This window comes from Phalangium opilio, unplaced genomic scaffold (assembly GCF_054372755.1).
Source record: "Phalangium opilio isolate 3A_F unplaced genomic scaffold, DU_Popi_V2 ptg000061l_1, whole genome shotgun sequence".
In the NCBI taxonomy this organism is placed as follows: Eukaryota; Metazoa; Arthropoda; class Arachnida; order Opiliones; family Phalangiidae; genus Phalangium; species Phalangium opilio.
Genome location: NW_028324178.1, coordinates 3,507,079 through 3,519,788, shown reverse-complemented (window position 1 = coordinate 3,519,788; position 12,710 = coordinate 3,507,079). Strand labels below are relative to the sequence as shown.

General features: G+C 41.9%; 1 long non-coding RNA gene and 4 other non-coding genes across 7 annotated transcripts; all 5 read left to right on the top strand.

Annotated features, from left to right (window-relative positions):
- Window positions 1-232: 232 nt before the first annotated feature.
- TRNAL-CAA (transfer RNA leucine (anticodon CAA)) lies at window positions 233-354 on the top strand. Its single transcript has 2 exons — window positions 233-270; window positions 309-354. It is a non-coding gene; the product is annotated as a tRNA-Leu (tRNA).
- A 4,408-nt stretch (window positions 355-4,762) lies between these two features.
- Window positions 4,763-4,884, top strand: TRNAL-CAA (transfer RNA leucine (anticodon CAA)). The gene is made up of 2 exons: window positions 4,763-4,800; window positions 4,839-4,884. It is a non-coding gene; the product is annotated as a tRNA-Leu (tRNA).
- A 67-nt stretch (window positions 4,885-4,951) lies between these two features.
- Window positions 4,952-5,073, top strand: TRNAL-CAA (transfer RNA leucine (anticodon CAA)). Its single transcript has 2 exons — window positions 4,952-4,989; window positions 5,028-5,073. It is a non-coding gene; the product is annotated as a tRNA-Leu (tRNA).
- Window positions 5,074-5,140: 67 nt separating this feature from the next.
- On the top strand, window positions 5,141-5,263 carry TRNAL-CAA (transfer RNA leucine (anticodon CAA)). The gene is made up of 2 exons: window positions 5,141-5,178; window positions 5,218-5,263. It is a non-coding gene; the product is annotated as a tRNA-Leu (tRNA).
- A 679-nt stretch (window positions 5,264-5,942) lies between these two features.
- On the top strand, window positions 5,943-8,175 carry LOC149663756 (uncharacterized). 3 transcript variants are annotated; one of them, XR_016368435.1, is made up of 3 exons: window positions 5,943-6,082; window positions 6,145-6,325; window positions 7,887-8,175. It is a non-coding gene; the product is annotated as an uncharacterized LOC149663756 (long non-coding RNA). The 3 variants fall into 3 exon arrangements; XR_016368434.1 differs by lacking the exon at window positions 7,887-8,175 and adding an exon at window positions 6,449-6,581; XR_016368433.1 differs by lacking the exon at window positions 7,887-8,175 and adding an exon at window positions 6,449-6,581 and having other exon boundaries at window positions 6,145-6,388.
- The last annotated feature ends 4,535 nt before the right edge of the window (window positions 8,176-12,710 follow it).

The following is a 12,710-nucleotide window of genomic DNA, read 5'->3' as shown; positions in this document are numbered from 1 at the left end:
GAAGAGATGTAATTTATAAAACGTCCAAATAAGAAGTGACCACGCCAGGATGGCGGAGCGGTCTAAGGCGCAAGACTCAAGTGGCGTAGTTTCTTTCGTTCACAACGTGAATCTGTGTATACTGGTCCTCGTATGAGGGCGTGGGTTCGAATCCCACTTCTGACACGATATGTTTTATGAAATTAACTGGAAGAGATGTAATTTATAAAACGCTACAATTGATAGAATCCATGTCAGGATGGCCGAGCGGTCTAAGGCGCCAGACTCAAGGGGCTCAGTTTCCTTCGTTCACAACGTGAATCTGTGTTTTCTGGTCCTCGTATGAGGGCGTGGGTTCGAATCCCACTTCTGACACGATATGTTTTATGAAATTAACTGGAAGAGATGTAATTTATAAAACGTCCGAATTGAATGAATCCAAGTCACGATGGCCGAGTGGTCTAAGGCGCCAGACTCAAGGGGCTCAGTTTCCTTCGTTAACAACGTGAATCTGTGTATTCTGGTCCTCGTATGAGGGCGTGGGTTCGAATCCCACTTCTGACACGATATGTTTTATGAAATTAACTAGAATAGATGTAATTTATAAAACGTCCCAATTGAATGAATCCATGTCAGGATGGCCGAGCGGTCTAAGGCGCCAGACTCAAGGGGCTTAGTTTCTTTCGTTCACAACGTGAATCTGTGTATTCCTGGTCCTCGTATGAGGGCGCGAGTTCGAATCCCACTTCTGACACGATATGTTTTATGAAATTAACTGGAAGAGATGTATTTATACAACGTCCCAATTGAATGAATCCAAGTTAGGGTGGCCGAGCGTTCTAAGGCGCCAGACTCAAGGGGCTCAGTTTCCTTCGTTCACAAGGTGAATTTGTGTATTCTGGTCCTCGTATGAGGGCCTGGGTTCGAATCCCACTTCTGACACGATATGTTTTATGAAATTAACTGGAAGAGATGTAATTAATAAAACATCCCAATTGAATGAATCCAAGTCAGGGTGGCCGAGCGGTCTAAGGCGCTACACTCAAGGGGCTTAGTTTCTTTCGTTCACGACGTGAATCTGTGTATTCTGGTCCTCGAATGAGGGCGTGGATTCAAATCCCAATTCTGACCCGATGTTTTATAAATATAACTGGAAAAGATGTAATTTATAAAACGTCCAAAGAAAACGAATCAACGTCAGGATGGCCGAGCGGTCTAAGGCGCCAGAATCAAGGGACCTAGTTTCTTTCGTTCTCAACGTGAATCAGTGTATTCTGGTCCTCGTATGAGGGCGTGGGTTCGAATCCCACTTCTGTCACGATATGTTTCATGAAATTAACTGGAGGAGATGTAATTTAAAAAACGTCCCAATTGAATGAATCCAAGCCAGGATGGCGGAGCGGTCTAAGGCGCCAGACTCAAGGGACCTAGTTTCTTTCGTTCTCAACGTGAATCAGTGTATTCTGGTCCTCGTATGAGGGCGTGGGTTCGAATACCACTTCTGACACGATATGTTTTATGAAATTAACTGGAAGAGATGTAATTCATAAAACGTCCCAATTGAATGAATCCCAGTCAGGATGGCGGAGCGGTCTAAGGCGCCAGACTCAAGGGGCTCATTTTCCTTTGTTCACAACGTGAATCTGTGTATTCTGGTCCTCGTATGAGGGCGTGGGTTCGAATCCCACTTCTGACACGATATGTTTTATGAAATTAACTGGAAGAGATGTAATTTATAAAACGTCCAAATTAGAAGTGACCACGTCAGGATGGCGGAGCGGTCTAAGGCGCCAGACTCAAGGGGCTCATTTTCCTTTGTTCACAACGTGAATCTGTGTATTCTGGTCCTCGTATGAGGGCGTGGGTTCGAATCCCACTTCTGACACGATATGTTTTATGAAATTAACTGGAAGAGATGTAATTTATAAAACGTCCAAATTAGAAGTGACCACGTCAGGATGGCGGAGCGGTCTAAGGCGCCAGACTCAAGGGGCTCATTTTCCTTTGTTCACAACGTGAATCTGTGTATTCTGGTCCTCGTATGAGGGCGTGGGTTCGAATCCCACTTCTGACACGATATGTTTTATGAAATTAACTGGAAGAGATGTAATTTATAAAACGTCCAAATTAGAAGTGACCACGCCAGGATGGCGGAGCGGTCTAAGGCGCAAGACTCGAGGGGCGTAGTTTCTTTCGTTCACAACGGGAATCTGTGTATTCTGGTCCTCGTATGAGGGCCTGGGTTCGAATCCCACTTCTGACACGATATGCTTTAAGAATTTAACTGGAAGAGATATAGTTAATTAAACGTCCCAATTGAAAGAATCCATGTCAGGATGGCAGAGCGGTCTAAGGCGCGAGACTCAAGGGGCTCAGTTTCCTTCGTTCTCAACGTGAATCAGTGTATTCTGCTCCTCATGAGGGCGTGGGGTCGAATCCCACTTCTGACACGATATGTTTTATGAAATTAACTGGAAGAGATGTAATTTATAAAACGTCCAAATTAGAAGTGACCACGTCAGGATGGCGGAGCGGTCTAAGGCGCCAGACACAAGGGGCTCAGTTTCCTTCGTTCACAACGTGAATCTGTGTATTCTGGTCTTCGTATGAGGGCGTGGGTTCGAATCCCTCTTCTGATAAGGTATGTTTTAAGAAAATAACTGGAAGAGATGTAATTTATAAAACATCCTAATTGAATGAATCCAAGTCAGGGTGGCCGAGCGGTCTAAGGCGCTACACTCAAGGGGCTTAGTTTCTTTCGTTCACGACGTGAATCTGTGTATTCTGGTCCTCGTTTGAGGGCCTGGGTTCGAATCGCACTTCTGACACGATATGTTTTATGAAATTAACTGGAAGAGATGTAATTTATAAAACGTCCAAATTAGAAGTGACCACGTCAGGATGGCGGAGCGGTCTAAGGCGCCAAACTCAAGGGGCTCAGTTTCCTTCGTTCACAACGTGAATCTGTGTATTCTGGTCCTCGTATGAGGGCGTGGGTTCGAATCCCACTTCTGACACGATATGTTTTATGAAATTAACTGGAAGGGATGTAATTTATAAAACGTCCAAATTGGAAGTGACCACGTCAGGATGGCGGAGCGGTCTAAGGCGCTACACTCAAGGGGCTTAGTTTCTTTCGTTCACGACGTGAATCTGTGTATTCTGGTCCTCGTTTGAGGGCCTGGGTTCGAATCGCACTTCTGACACGATATGTTTTATGAAATTAACTGGAAGAGATGTAATTTATAAAACGTCCAAATTAGAAGTGACCACGTCAGGATGGCGTTGCGGTCTAAGGCGCCAAACTCAAGGGACCTAGTTTCTTTCGTTCTCAACGTGAATCAGTGTATTCTGCTCCTCATGAGGGCGTGGGGTCGAATCCCTCTTCTGATACGGTATGTTTTAAAAAAATAACTGGAAGAGATGTAATTTATAAAACATCCTAATTGAATGAATCCAAGTCAGGGTGGCCGAGCGGTCTAAGGCGCTACACTCAAGGGGCTTAGTTTCTTTCGTTCACGACGTGAATCTGTGTATTCTGGTCCTCGTTTGAGGGCCTGGGTTCGAATCGCACTTCTGACACGATATGTTTTATGAAATTAACTGGAAGAGATGTAATTTATAAAACGTCCAAATTAGAAGTGACCACGTCAGGATGGCGGAGCGGTCTAAGGCGCCAAACTCAAGGGACCTAGTTTCTTTCGTTCTCAACGTGAATCAGTGTACTCTGGTCCTCGTTTGGGGGCCTGGGTTCGAATCGCACTTCTGACACGATATGTTTTATGAAATTAACTGGAAGAGATGTAATTTATAAAACGTCCAAATTAGAAGTGACCACGTCAGGATGGCGGAGCGGTCTAAGGCGCCAAACTCAAGGGACCTAGTTTCTTTCGTTCACAACGTGAATCTGTGTATTCTGGTCCTCGTATGAGGGCGTGGGTTCGAATCCCTCTTCTGATACGGTATGTTTTAAGAAAATAACAGGAAGAGATGTAATTTATAAAACATCCTAATTGAATGAATCCAAGTCAGGGTGGCCGAGCGGTCTAAGGCGCTACACTCAAGGGGCTTAGTTTCTTTCGTTCACGACGTGAATCTGTGTATTCTGGTCCTCGTTTGAGGGCCTGGGTTCGAATCGCACTTCTGACACGATATGTTTTATGAAATTAACTGGAAGAGATGTAATTTATAAAACGTCCAAATTAGAAGTGACCACGTCAGGATGGCGGAGCGGTCTAAGGCGCCAAACTCAAGGGACCTAGTTTCTTTCGTTCTCAACGTGAATCAGTGTATTCTGCTCCTCATATGAGGGCGTGGGTTCGAATCCCACTTCTGACACGATATGTTTTATGAAATTAACTGGAAGAGATGTAATTTATAAAACGTCCAAATTAGAAGTGACCACGTCAGGATGGCGGAGCGGTCTAAAGCGCCAGACACAAGGGGCTCAGTTTCCTTCGTTCACAACGTGAATCTGTGTATTCTGGTCCTCGTATGAGGGCGTGGGTTCGAATCCCACTTCTGACACGATATGTTTTATGAAATTAACTGGAAGGGATGTAATTTATAAAACGTCCAAATTGGAAGTGACCACGTCAGGATGGCGGAGCGGTCTAAGGCGCTAGATTCAAAGGGCTTAGTTTCTTTCGTTCACGACGTGAATCTGTCTATTCTGGTCCTCGTATGAGGGCGTGGGTTCGAATCCCACTTCTGACACGAAAAGGTTTATGAAATTAACTGGAAGAGATGTAATTTATAAAACGCCCCAATTGAAAGAATCCATGTCAGGATGGCCGAGCGGTCTAAGGCGCCAGACTCAAGGGGCTCAGTTTCCTTCGTTCACAACGTGAATCTGTGTTTTCTGGTCCTCGTATGAGGGCGTGGGTTTGAATCCCACTTCTGACACGATATGTTTTATGAAATTAACTGGAAGAGATGTAATATATAAAACGTCCGAATTGAATGAATCCAAGTCAGGATGGCCGAGCGGTCTAAGGCACCAGACTCAAGGGGCTCAGTTTCCTTCGTTAACAACGTGAATCTGTGTATTCTGGTCCTCGTATGAGGGCGTGGGTTCGAATCCCACTTCTGACACGATATGTTTTATGAAATTAACTAGAATAGATGTAATTTATAAAACGTCCCAATTGAAAGAATCCAAGTCAGGATGGCCGAGCGGTCTAAGGCGCCAGACTCAAGGGGCTTAGTTTCTTTCGTTCACAACGTGAATCAGTGTATTCCTGGTCCTCGTTTGAGGGCGTGGGTTCGAATCCCACTTCTGACACGATATGTTTTATGAAATTAACTGGAAGAGTTGTAATTTATACAACGTCCCAATTGAATGAATCCAAGTTAGGGTGGCCGAGCGGTCTAAGGCGCTAGACTCAAGGGGCTCAGTTTCCTTCGTTCACAACGTGAGTTTGTGTATTCAGCGGCCGTATTCTGCAGAAAAGTTAAGCTCCTCCTTCTGCCCTTGGCTCTCTGATTGGACCGTCAACCATTGCCCTTGGCCTTTTAATTGGCTACGTCTACCGATGACGTTACATGCCTTGGCTCAGTGATTGGTGAAAATTCCGCGCAGACTCAGATGTAAACTATCAAATTATACAGCAAATTCAAAATGTTTTTTCATAAACTGACAAATGAGTTACCGGTTAAACACCGGTTTTACTGGTTGCTTCGGTAACGCTATGTGCTGAACGCACTTACAGCAGACGACATTTCAACACTTTCTATCAACCTCCCGACGTTGATCAACGTGTCGAGAAAAGTAGTGAGTGTAATTTATGAAGGATTAATTAATTTATGAAGTATTCAACTAAACTCTTTAATTTTCCCCCTTAAAAATCCGATTTAAATAAAAACACACCATTTAATTTATTTCTTTTATTATTTATTACTTATTCAGATTGTGTGGCAACTGTCGATCGCAGTATAGAAGTCACTGCAGTAAAAAGGTGAGAGGGCTGATCGCCCGTGGTAACTGAATGGTTAAAGCCTTATTTGAGCACTTAGCATGACCAAAATCGCAAGAGCAACTCCATGATTCGTTCATGCTCTTGTGGCATTAACAATTTCGCACTTATTATATTCTCATGGAATGGTGTGTTCATGAGCGAGATACACCCATACCCTTTAATCAATATTTATCCTTTCCTCTCGCAGACGAGGTATATCTTCCAACTGCTGACGAAAAAGCTTATCCAGAGACTGAGTGTCAAGCCATTTGCGCCTCGCAACTAACACTGGAAGTCGCGGAAGCGCTTTACAACTGCAAATCGACATAACTTATAAAACATAACCAGTAACCATATTTACACCTTCCCAATGAACAGTTACTTGAAAAGTAAGCATTTCAGTATGCAGCAATTGGTATAATCACCCCTTTGTTTCTCTTAATATGAATATGGTAAATCTGAAATAGGTCTAATGAATGACAATAGAATAGTTTAAGTTATATTTAAAATAGGTATGTGGTCATGAAGACTTCGGAGGATGTAAATTGCAATCATGCAACAGAAAAAAGCAATGAACTCTTGACAGTCAGAAATATGTAAAATTTAATACACGTGGAAAATAAATTGCCGAATTTTTGGGTTTGAGAGTGTATCGGGACTGATTGGGTGCTGGCATGCTGGTTATAAATAATGTCATTTTGAGTACAGGCTAGACATCATCAACATAAAATAAATAATGTCATCTTGAGTACGGGCTAGACATCATCAACATAATTCTAATGTGAACAGATTAAAAACATGCCATTAACGGTTTTAAAGCATTAAAGGCGGTAACAGACTTTTTCTTCTTTTTTAAATCCCTCCCCGGCTCCTCTTAGCTCTATGAGGATGACAAACACTATCCACACAGGCTCACAACCCCTTATAATAACGGTCAATGATAACAAAAATCCAAATAATTTTAAAAAATGTTATGATGTCTATCTAATACATTATTCAATGCATGCATATAACCCATGCAATAATTTAACGCGCTTATTAAATGAAGCGTCTACTAAATTACAATACAAGTTAACAGTAAACTAACACGTATGCGAGAAATAAATCATAAAATACACGCAAATATCGCGTGTAATAAATTATATGGATTAAACGCGAAAAAATAACTATTTATAATGAGAGAATGAAAAAAAGTACAGGTCAAATTGGATATTAAAGAAACTTTGGTGTTAATGAATTAATAGAATATCTACAATGAGTACTATAAAATCACAAAGGAGAATACAATAATCAGAGAGAGTTTATGCCATCATGAAGAAAGTGCATACCAAATTGAGCATTGAAAATAATCGAAATACAGGGAGACGTTATTCAAACAACCTATCATGGCATTTAGAATATTATCTGCAGTAAAGTAGAACATGCTTCGCTTGAGCATGTCTTCAAAGAACAAAACTAGTCATTATTTTCAGGCTGCAATTTTTTACTTCGGTCATGATGTTGGCTTGAATACTCTCGGTTTCCAGTCTAAACCTTTTATTTTCAAACCTTAGCTTTTCGAATTCATTCCTAGCCCTTTCATTTTCAGTCATTATTTGCCAAACAGACGCAAACATGAGTAGGGCCTCCAAACATGCATTAGCGGAAGCTATGAGCGTTTCTTGCTTTTCTTACTAGGCTATAAGAAAGTTTAGCCCATTTATAAATGAAACAATAAAGGAATAAGGCCATGCATGCAGAAAAAATAGCAAGGAATGATGGAAAAAAGAACAATGAAATGTTGAAGTGAAGAATAAAATTAAAAGGACACCGCAGTAACTCTTAATGGTTAACTGACTTTGCAGCAACCCTCTATCTCAAAAAAATGTCCTAATGAAATTTTCAGAAGGTGGACTATTATACCCTACGTCGAATAGAAACCATTCTTATGACCATGTCTGTGTTCTTCAGTGGCAAGTGGATGAGCACCATGTTCATGGAAAGCAGAAGGCTCTTTGAGGAATCTTCAGCAAAAACTGGAAGAAGGCTATTCAAGAAGCTTGCACCCACCTGCAACAAAAAATTATGTTAATAACATGGTTAATACATTACGAGAACTTACCAAATTTGCAATACGCAGAGCTTCACGTTCTTCTATAACAAGTGGAATATTGTTGAGGAATGTCACCTTGGGAAAGGGTTCTCTGTTGGCGGTGGACATCATTTACCTGCTTTGTGATATGTTATCACATCTTTGTCCTCTCTTGGGCGTGTTACCTAAGTCACTGATGAATAACAAGGGTACAACCTTCAACTTATAGAGGGAATGCGGCGCCTCTTTCAGTTTTTTAAACATGTTTCTTTACTATGTATAATTCAATACAATAACTACAAATAAATCTTACCAATGTTAGAAAATATAATTATACATGTAATTACAACTTCAAAAGTTGAAGTTAAATTACACAGGAATGAAAAAATTAATGTTTCACCATTACCAATAAAACTACTGATACAAAAATCTGTGTGCCCTTCACGTTATGCCTTCATTACGCTTAGGTAGTTGTGGTTCGATGTTATCAAAGTAAAAACATGGAAACAGGGAAAGATTTGACGTTTAATACTTAATTCAGCAATTACAATTGGTTTTTAATTTTTTATACAAATATGTCAAGCACATTATTTACGTGAAAATATATAACTTACTCAACATTAAACGATGTTACCTTAACAAGCGGCTGTGTCAAATACGTTGACGTCATTTAAAATTGAGAAAGAGCAGACGGCACGAAATTACTATTCAATTCATACGATAGGTGGCGTTAATAGCTTAAACGTTTCGGGTGAAAGGTTGCAGCACTGATCTTTGGCGACAAATTTACACTGTACACTGACCTTACACCGAAATTTGGTTCAACTTGAAACTCAAACTGAACTGAATTCAAAGGCTTATTTTTGCCGGTTGAACCTCCAATCACTGAGCCAAGGCAAGGAACGTCATCGGTAGACGTAGCCAATTAAAAGGCCAAGGACAATGGTTGACGGTCCAACCAGCGAGCCAAGGGCAGAAGGAGGAGCTTAACTTTTCTGCAGAATACGGCCGCTGCCCTGTTGTTCTTGTAGTAGTAGTAGTAGTAGTAGTAGTAGTAGTAGTAGTAGTAGTAGTAGTAGTAGTAGTAGTAGGAGTGTCACAGTCCTGCCTTTGGCGTTATCAAATTTTTCGATCGTCATTTTTGAACGTCGAGAGAAAACATTTTACTTTTTAGTTAACAGTTCACAGGTGGAGTTTTAAACTTAATACAGGGAATAAATTATTTTTTTAACTTTTCTTCCTCCACGGAGAATCGAACCGCGGACCTTTCACTTGCCAGCCCAGTACTATACAGCCTCGCCTAAAATCGCTTGTAAAGAGACGGTCTCGAATAAAGCAATATACTCGGAGAGAGAGGTCTGTCACAGGCACGGTCCCCTTCTCTCTCTCCCTCTATCTCTTCAACTAGGAGTCATGATCTTATCCGAGGCCAGGAGATAACTTCGCGGTTGGAGAGGCAAAAGCATATTAAATTTTTATCAACCGGGCAGAAGTTTTTATCACTGTTTAGGGTAGGGCATCGAGGGGCTATTCACTCTGATTTTATGCAAGGTAAATCATTTAAGCATTGTAAAAGATAGCATTATTCACTCATTAGGGTAAGGTATAGAGGGGTTATCCATTCATAAAGGTAGGTATAGAGGGGCTATTCATTCGTACGATGTGGCTACTATTACGAGCCCTTGGGTCGCCTTGTTCTGTGTACTATTTCCTCCTTTAAACTCTCTCGGGCGCTGGTCGCTCGAAGAGTAACAAAGGGGTTATATTTTTAGCACGACTTTCAGGCGCCATGGTTAGAGTGTTAGGCCTCGCTCCTTTCTTGTCTCCTGATCCTATTTATAGCTTAAACATTACTTTCGCAAGGTTTTAGCGGTGACCATCCCAAGTGAGAACCGCTGGTAATCCCCATGGTTCAACTCCGTGCCTATAGTTCTTTTGTATTTTCTATTTCTGACAAAAAGGGTTTCGATCAATGCTATGTAGAAAGTACCAATTGCCTAGGTTGTCGCCAACCAAAAATATAGCCCTACCTAGGCAATTGGTACTTTCTACATAACATTGGTCGAAAACCTTTTTGCACGGAGGGAAATCATTGTAAAAATTAAAGCGTTCTTCTTTTAAAGGATTATTATCACGACCTCGACCACCAGTGCTAAGGTGTTCGAACTTTCGAGGTCGTGAGAAAGTTACCTCCAGGGTCGAGCATGCCCCGGGAATGCCTCTGACCAATGGCGAGCGGTCCACGTGCACCACGCGTGACGTGACCTGACGCCAACACTTGCCTGATTGGCAAAGGTTTCTCGGGCTTTCGTTTGATTGGAAAGCAGTTTCGGGGGCTTCCGGGACGCGGTCCCAATTGGTGGACATAGGTGTGGGTCCAAAATGAAAACTCATAAATAGACGGACTCCATAGGAGAGACAGGAGATAATGACTTGATAATATGAGATCCGAACCTTGCAAGAGGAGCCAAAAAAATAAAAGAGTTCCTGAGAACTACGACGTTCTGAAAAGGCGATATAGCCCCGATGGCATACGCGAGGTGCGCGACGTGTAAATATATGTAAATATCTTGTAAATATTCGGCACCCGGTTACGCGTCGTGGCGGTCAAGGAACAGGACGCTCGGTACAAACTGTAACGTACAGATTTATTTTTAATTTACTATTGACGTCTTTTATTTGGCATTGGTACGGCCGTAAGGCCAATGCATATTTTGCTGTTTGTTGAATTGTTGTTTTGATTTGATTGATGATTAAATCTGGAGTATTTGCGAAACCCAAAGCATGGTCTTCTTATTCCTAACGCAAAAGTAGAAACAAATCCCCTAGACATATGGACAAGACTCTCTAACCCCACCCTCTACCGTTAAGCGAGGAGGAACCCGGAGTAAAAGTATTTATCGATAAAATGGGGGTCGGTCCGGGATACAAAGGCTGTATTCGAAGTGTAAGACGGGCGTTAGAAAGAATACCATGGTTTTGTTCATATATATGTAAATAGTGTAATTAAATAAGGAAATGCTAGTAGTAGGATTAGATGTGTAGGGTTGTAAGATAGTGTGTAATTACGGTAACTGTGCAGGGTTGAAAGTGTTTTTGATTTTTAGTTAACGTACTGTATCGAATGGTTTAAGTGGTTTAATTGTGGTAACCGAAACTAAAGCTTTTGTTTATGGCTAATACTTATAGTAGATCCGATTCAACGTTAGTAGAGACATTAAAACAGTTACGTAATGAGCGTTATGAGAGACGCAACGCGATAAGTCAGCCAGGTTATGATTCGGCGCAAGGTGTGAACGAAACCATGTTTTTGTCAGCAACCCCTACGCATTCCAGACAACCGTCGCCTATTAGATCACAACCTACAACTCCTAGCTTCCCTACTGTTCTTCATCCCAATGTGAGTCAGGCACAAACGCAAAGTGTTCCCACAGCAGGTCCCGTTCAGACCATCCCTCCTGGAACTCAGGGTCTCGGTGTTAGTTTAATTAGTAATGTTAATTCTGGTAATAATAATGTTCCCATCGGTAATAGTAATGTTCCCGTCGGTAATCGTAATGTTCCCACTGGTAATAATAGCGGTAATGCCTCACTTAACGCTTCTTCGAATGTAGTACTCCCACACTATGCCCTAAACGCATTATTAACACGTATTGATTCATTAATCACTACCCAAAATTCTCAACAAAACTTGATTCAAACCCTAATGCATTATCCGTCAGGTGCGGCAAGCGCCGTATTTGTACCGTCCAACGCTAGCGCCCATAGCGTAAGTCCAAATACAGCAAACTCGGGAGGATCTATGGTAGCTCCCACTCCAGTATTTCCAGGGTCATCCTTTACTTATTCTACCCCGTTAAACATTCCCTCGTACACCGGTAATCCGTCAGACCCCAGTCCGAAACAGTTTTTGAAGAGAGCGAGACAGGTGATGCTAACTAGCAATCAGCCTGAATCAGAATTTATTCAACGATGGATGTCGACAATGTTGTTGGGTCCAGCGTTTGACTGGTTTGACGAAGAGGGCGGATTTCATGACTGGGCCGATTTAAAAGTAGATGTAGGGCTCGTTTCGAGCGTACGACTAATGAAGAACATGTCAAGGATAAAATTAGTGAACGCTTACAAAAACACAGGAATTGGTCAGTGAATATTTAGACGTCCTCCAAAAATTGTTTGGACAATTAAATGAGCCCCTTTCGTCAGCCGAACAAGTCAGGCTAGCGAGACACAATCTCAGACAGGAGATTAAAATCCATCTCATAACGAAGAGTTATGCCACGTTACGAGATTTAATTGATGACGCGGTAATGATAGAAAGACTAGCAAGAAGGAATAGGCAGCCTTCGATCTTAAATCAAAATGTAGCTAACCATAGTGCGAACACTGCCGGTCAACCAACCCGTCAAAATTTTCAAAGAGAAAATAACGGTGCTCGTCCTCGTGAATACGCGCGCTATGGAAAGCAGGGGCATACCATAGACAATTGTTGGTCTAGGCCGAGTAACCGGCCAGAACACGGAAGGAGTGCCCCTTACTTTTCAAACATTCAGTGTTACGAAAGCCATCAGTTCGGGCACAAAAATGTTCACTGTCCAAATAAAAATGGGCCGGTTCTGATAACCAAAGAAAAGGGAAACGAAGTGGCGGGCGGCCAAAAAGGGGTCAGCCGTCCCGCATCGAGGTAAAGAAGAAGGAGAACC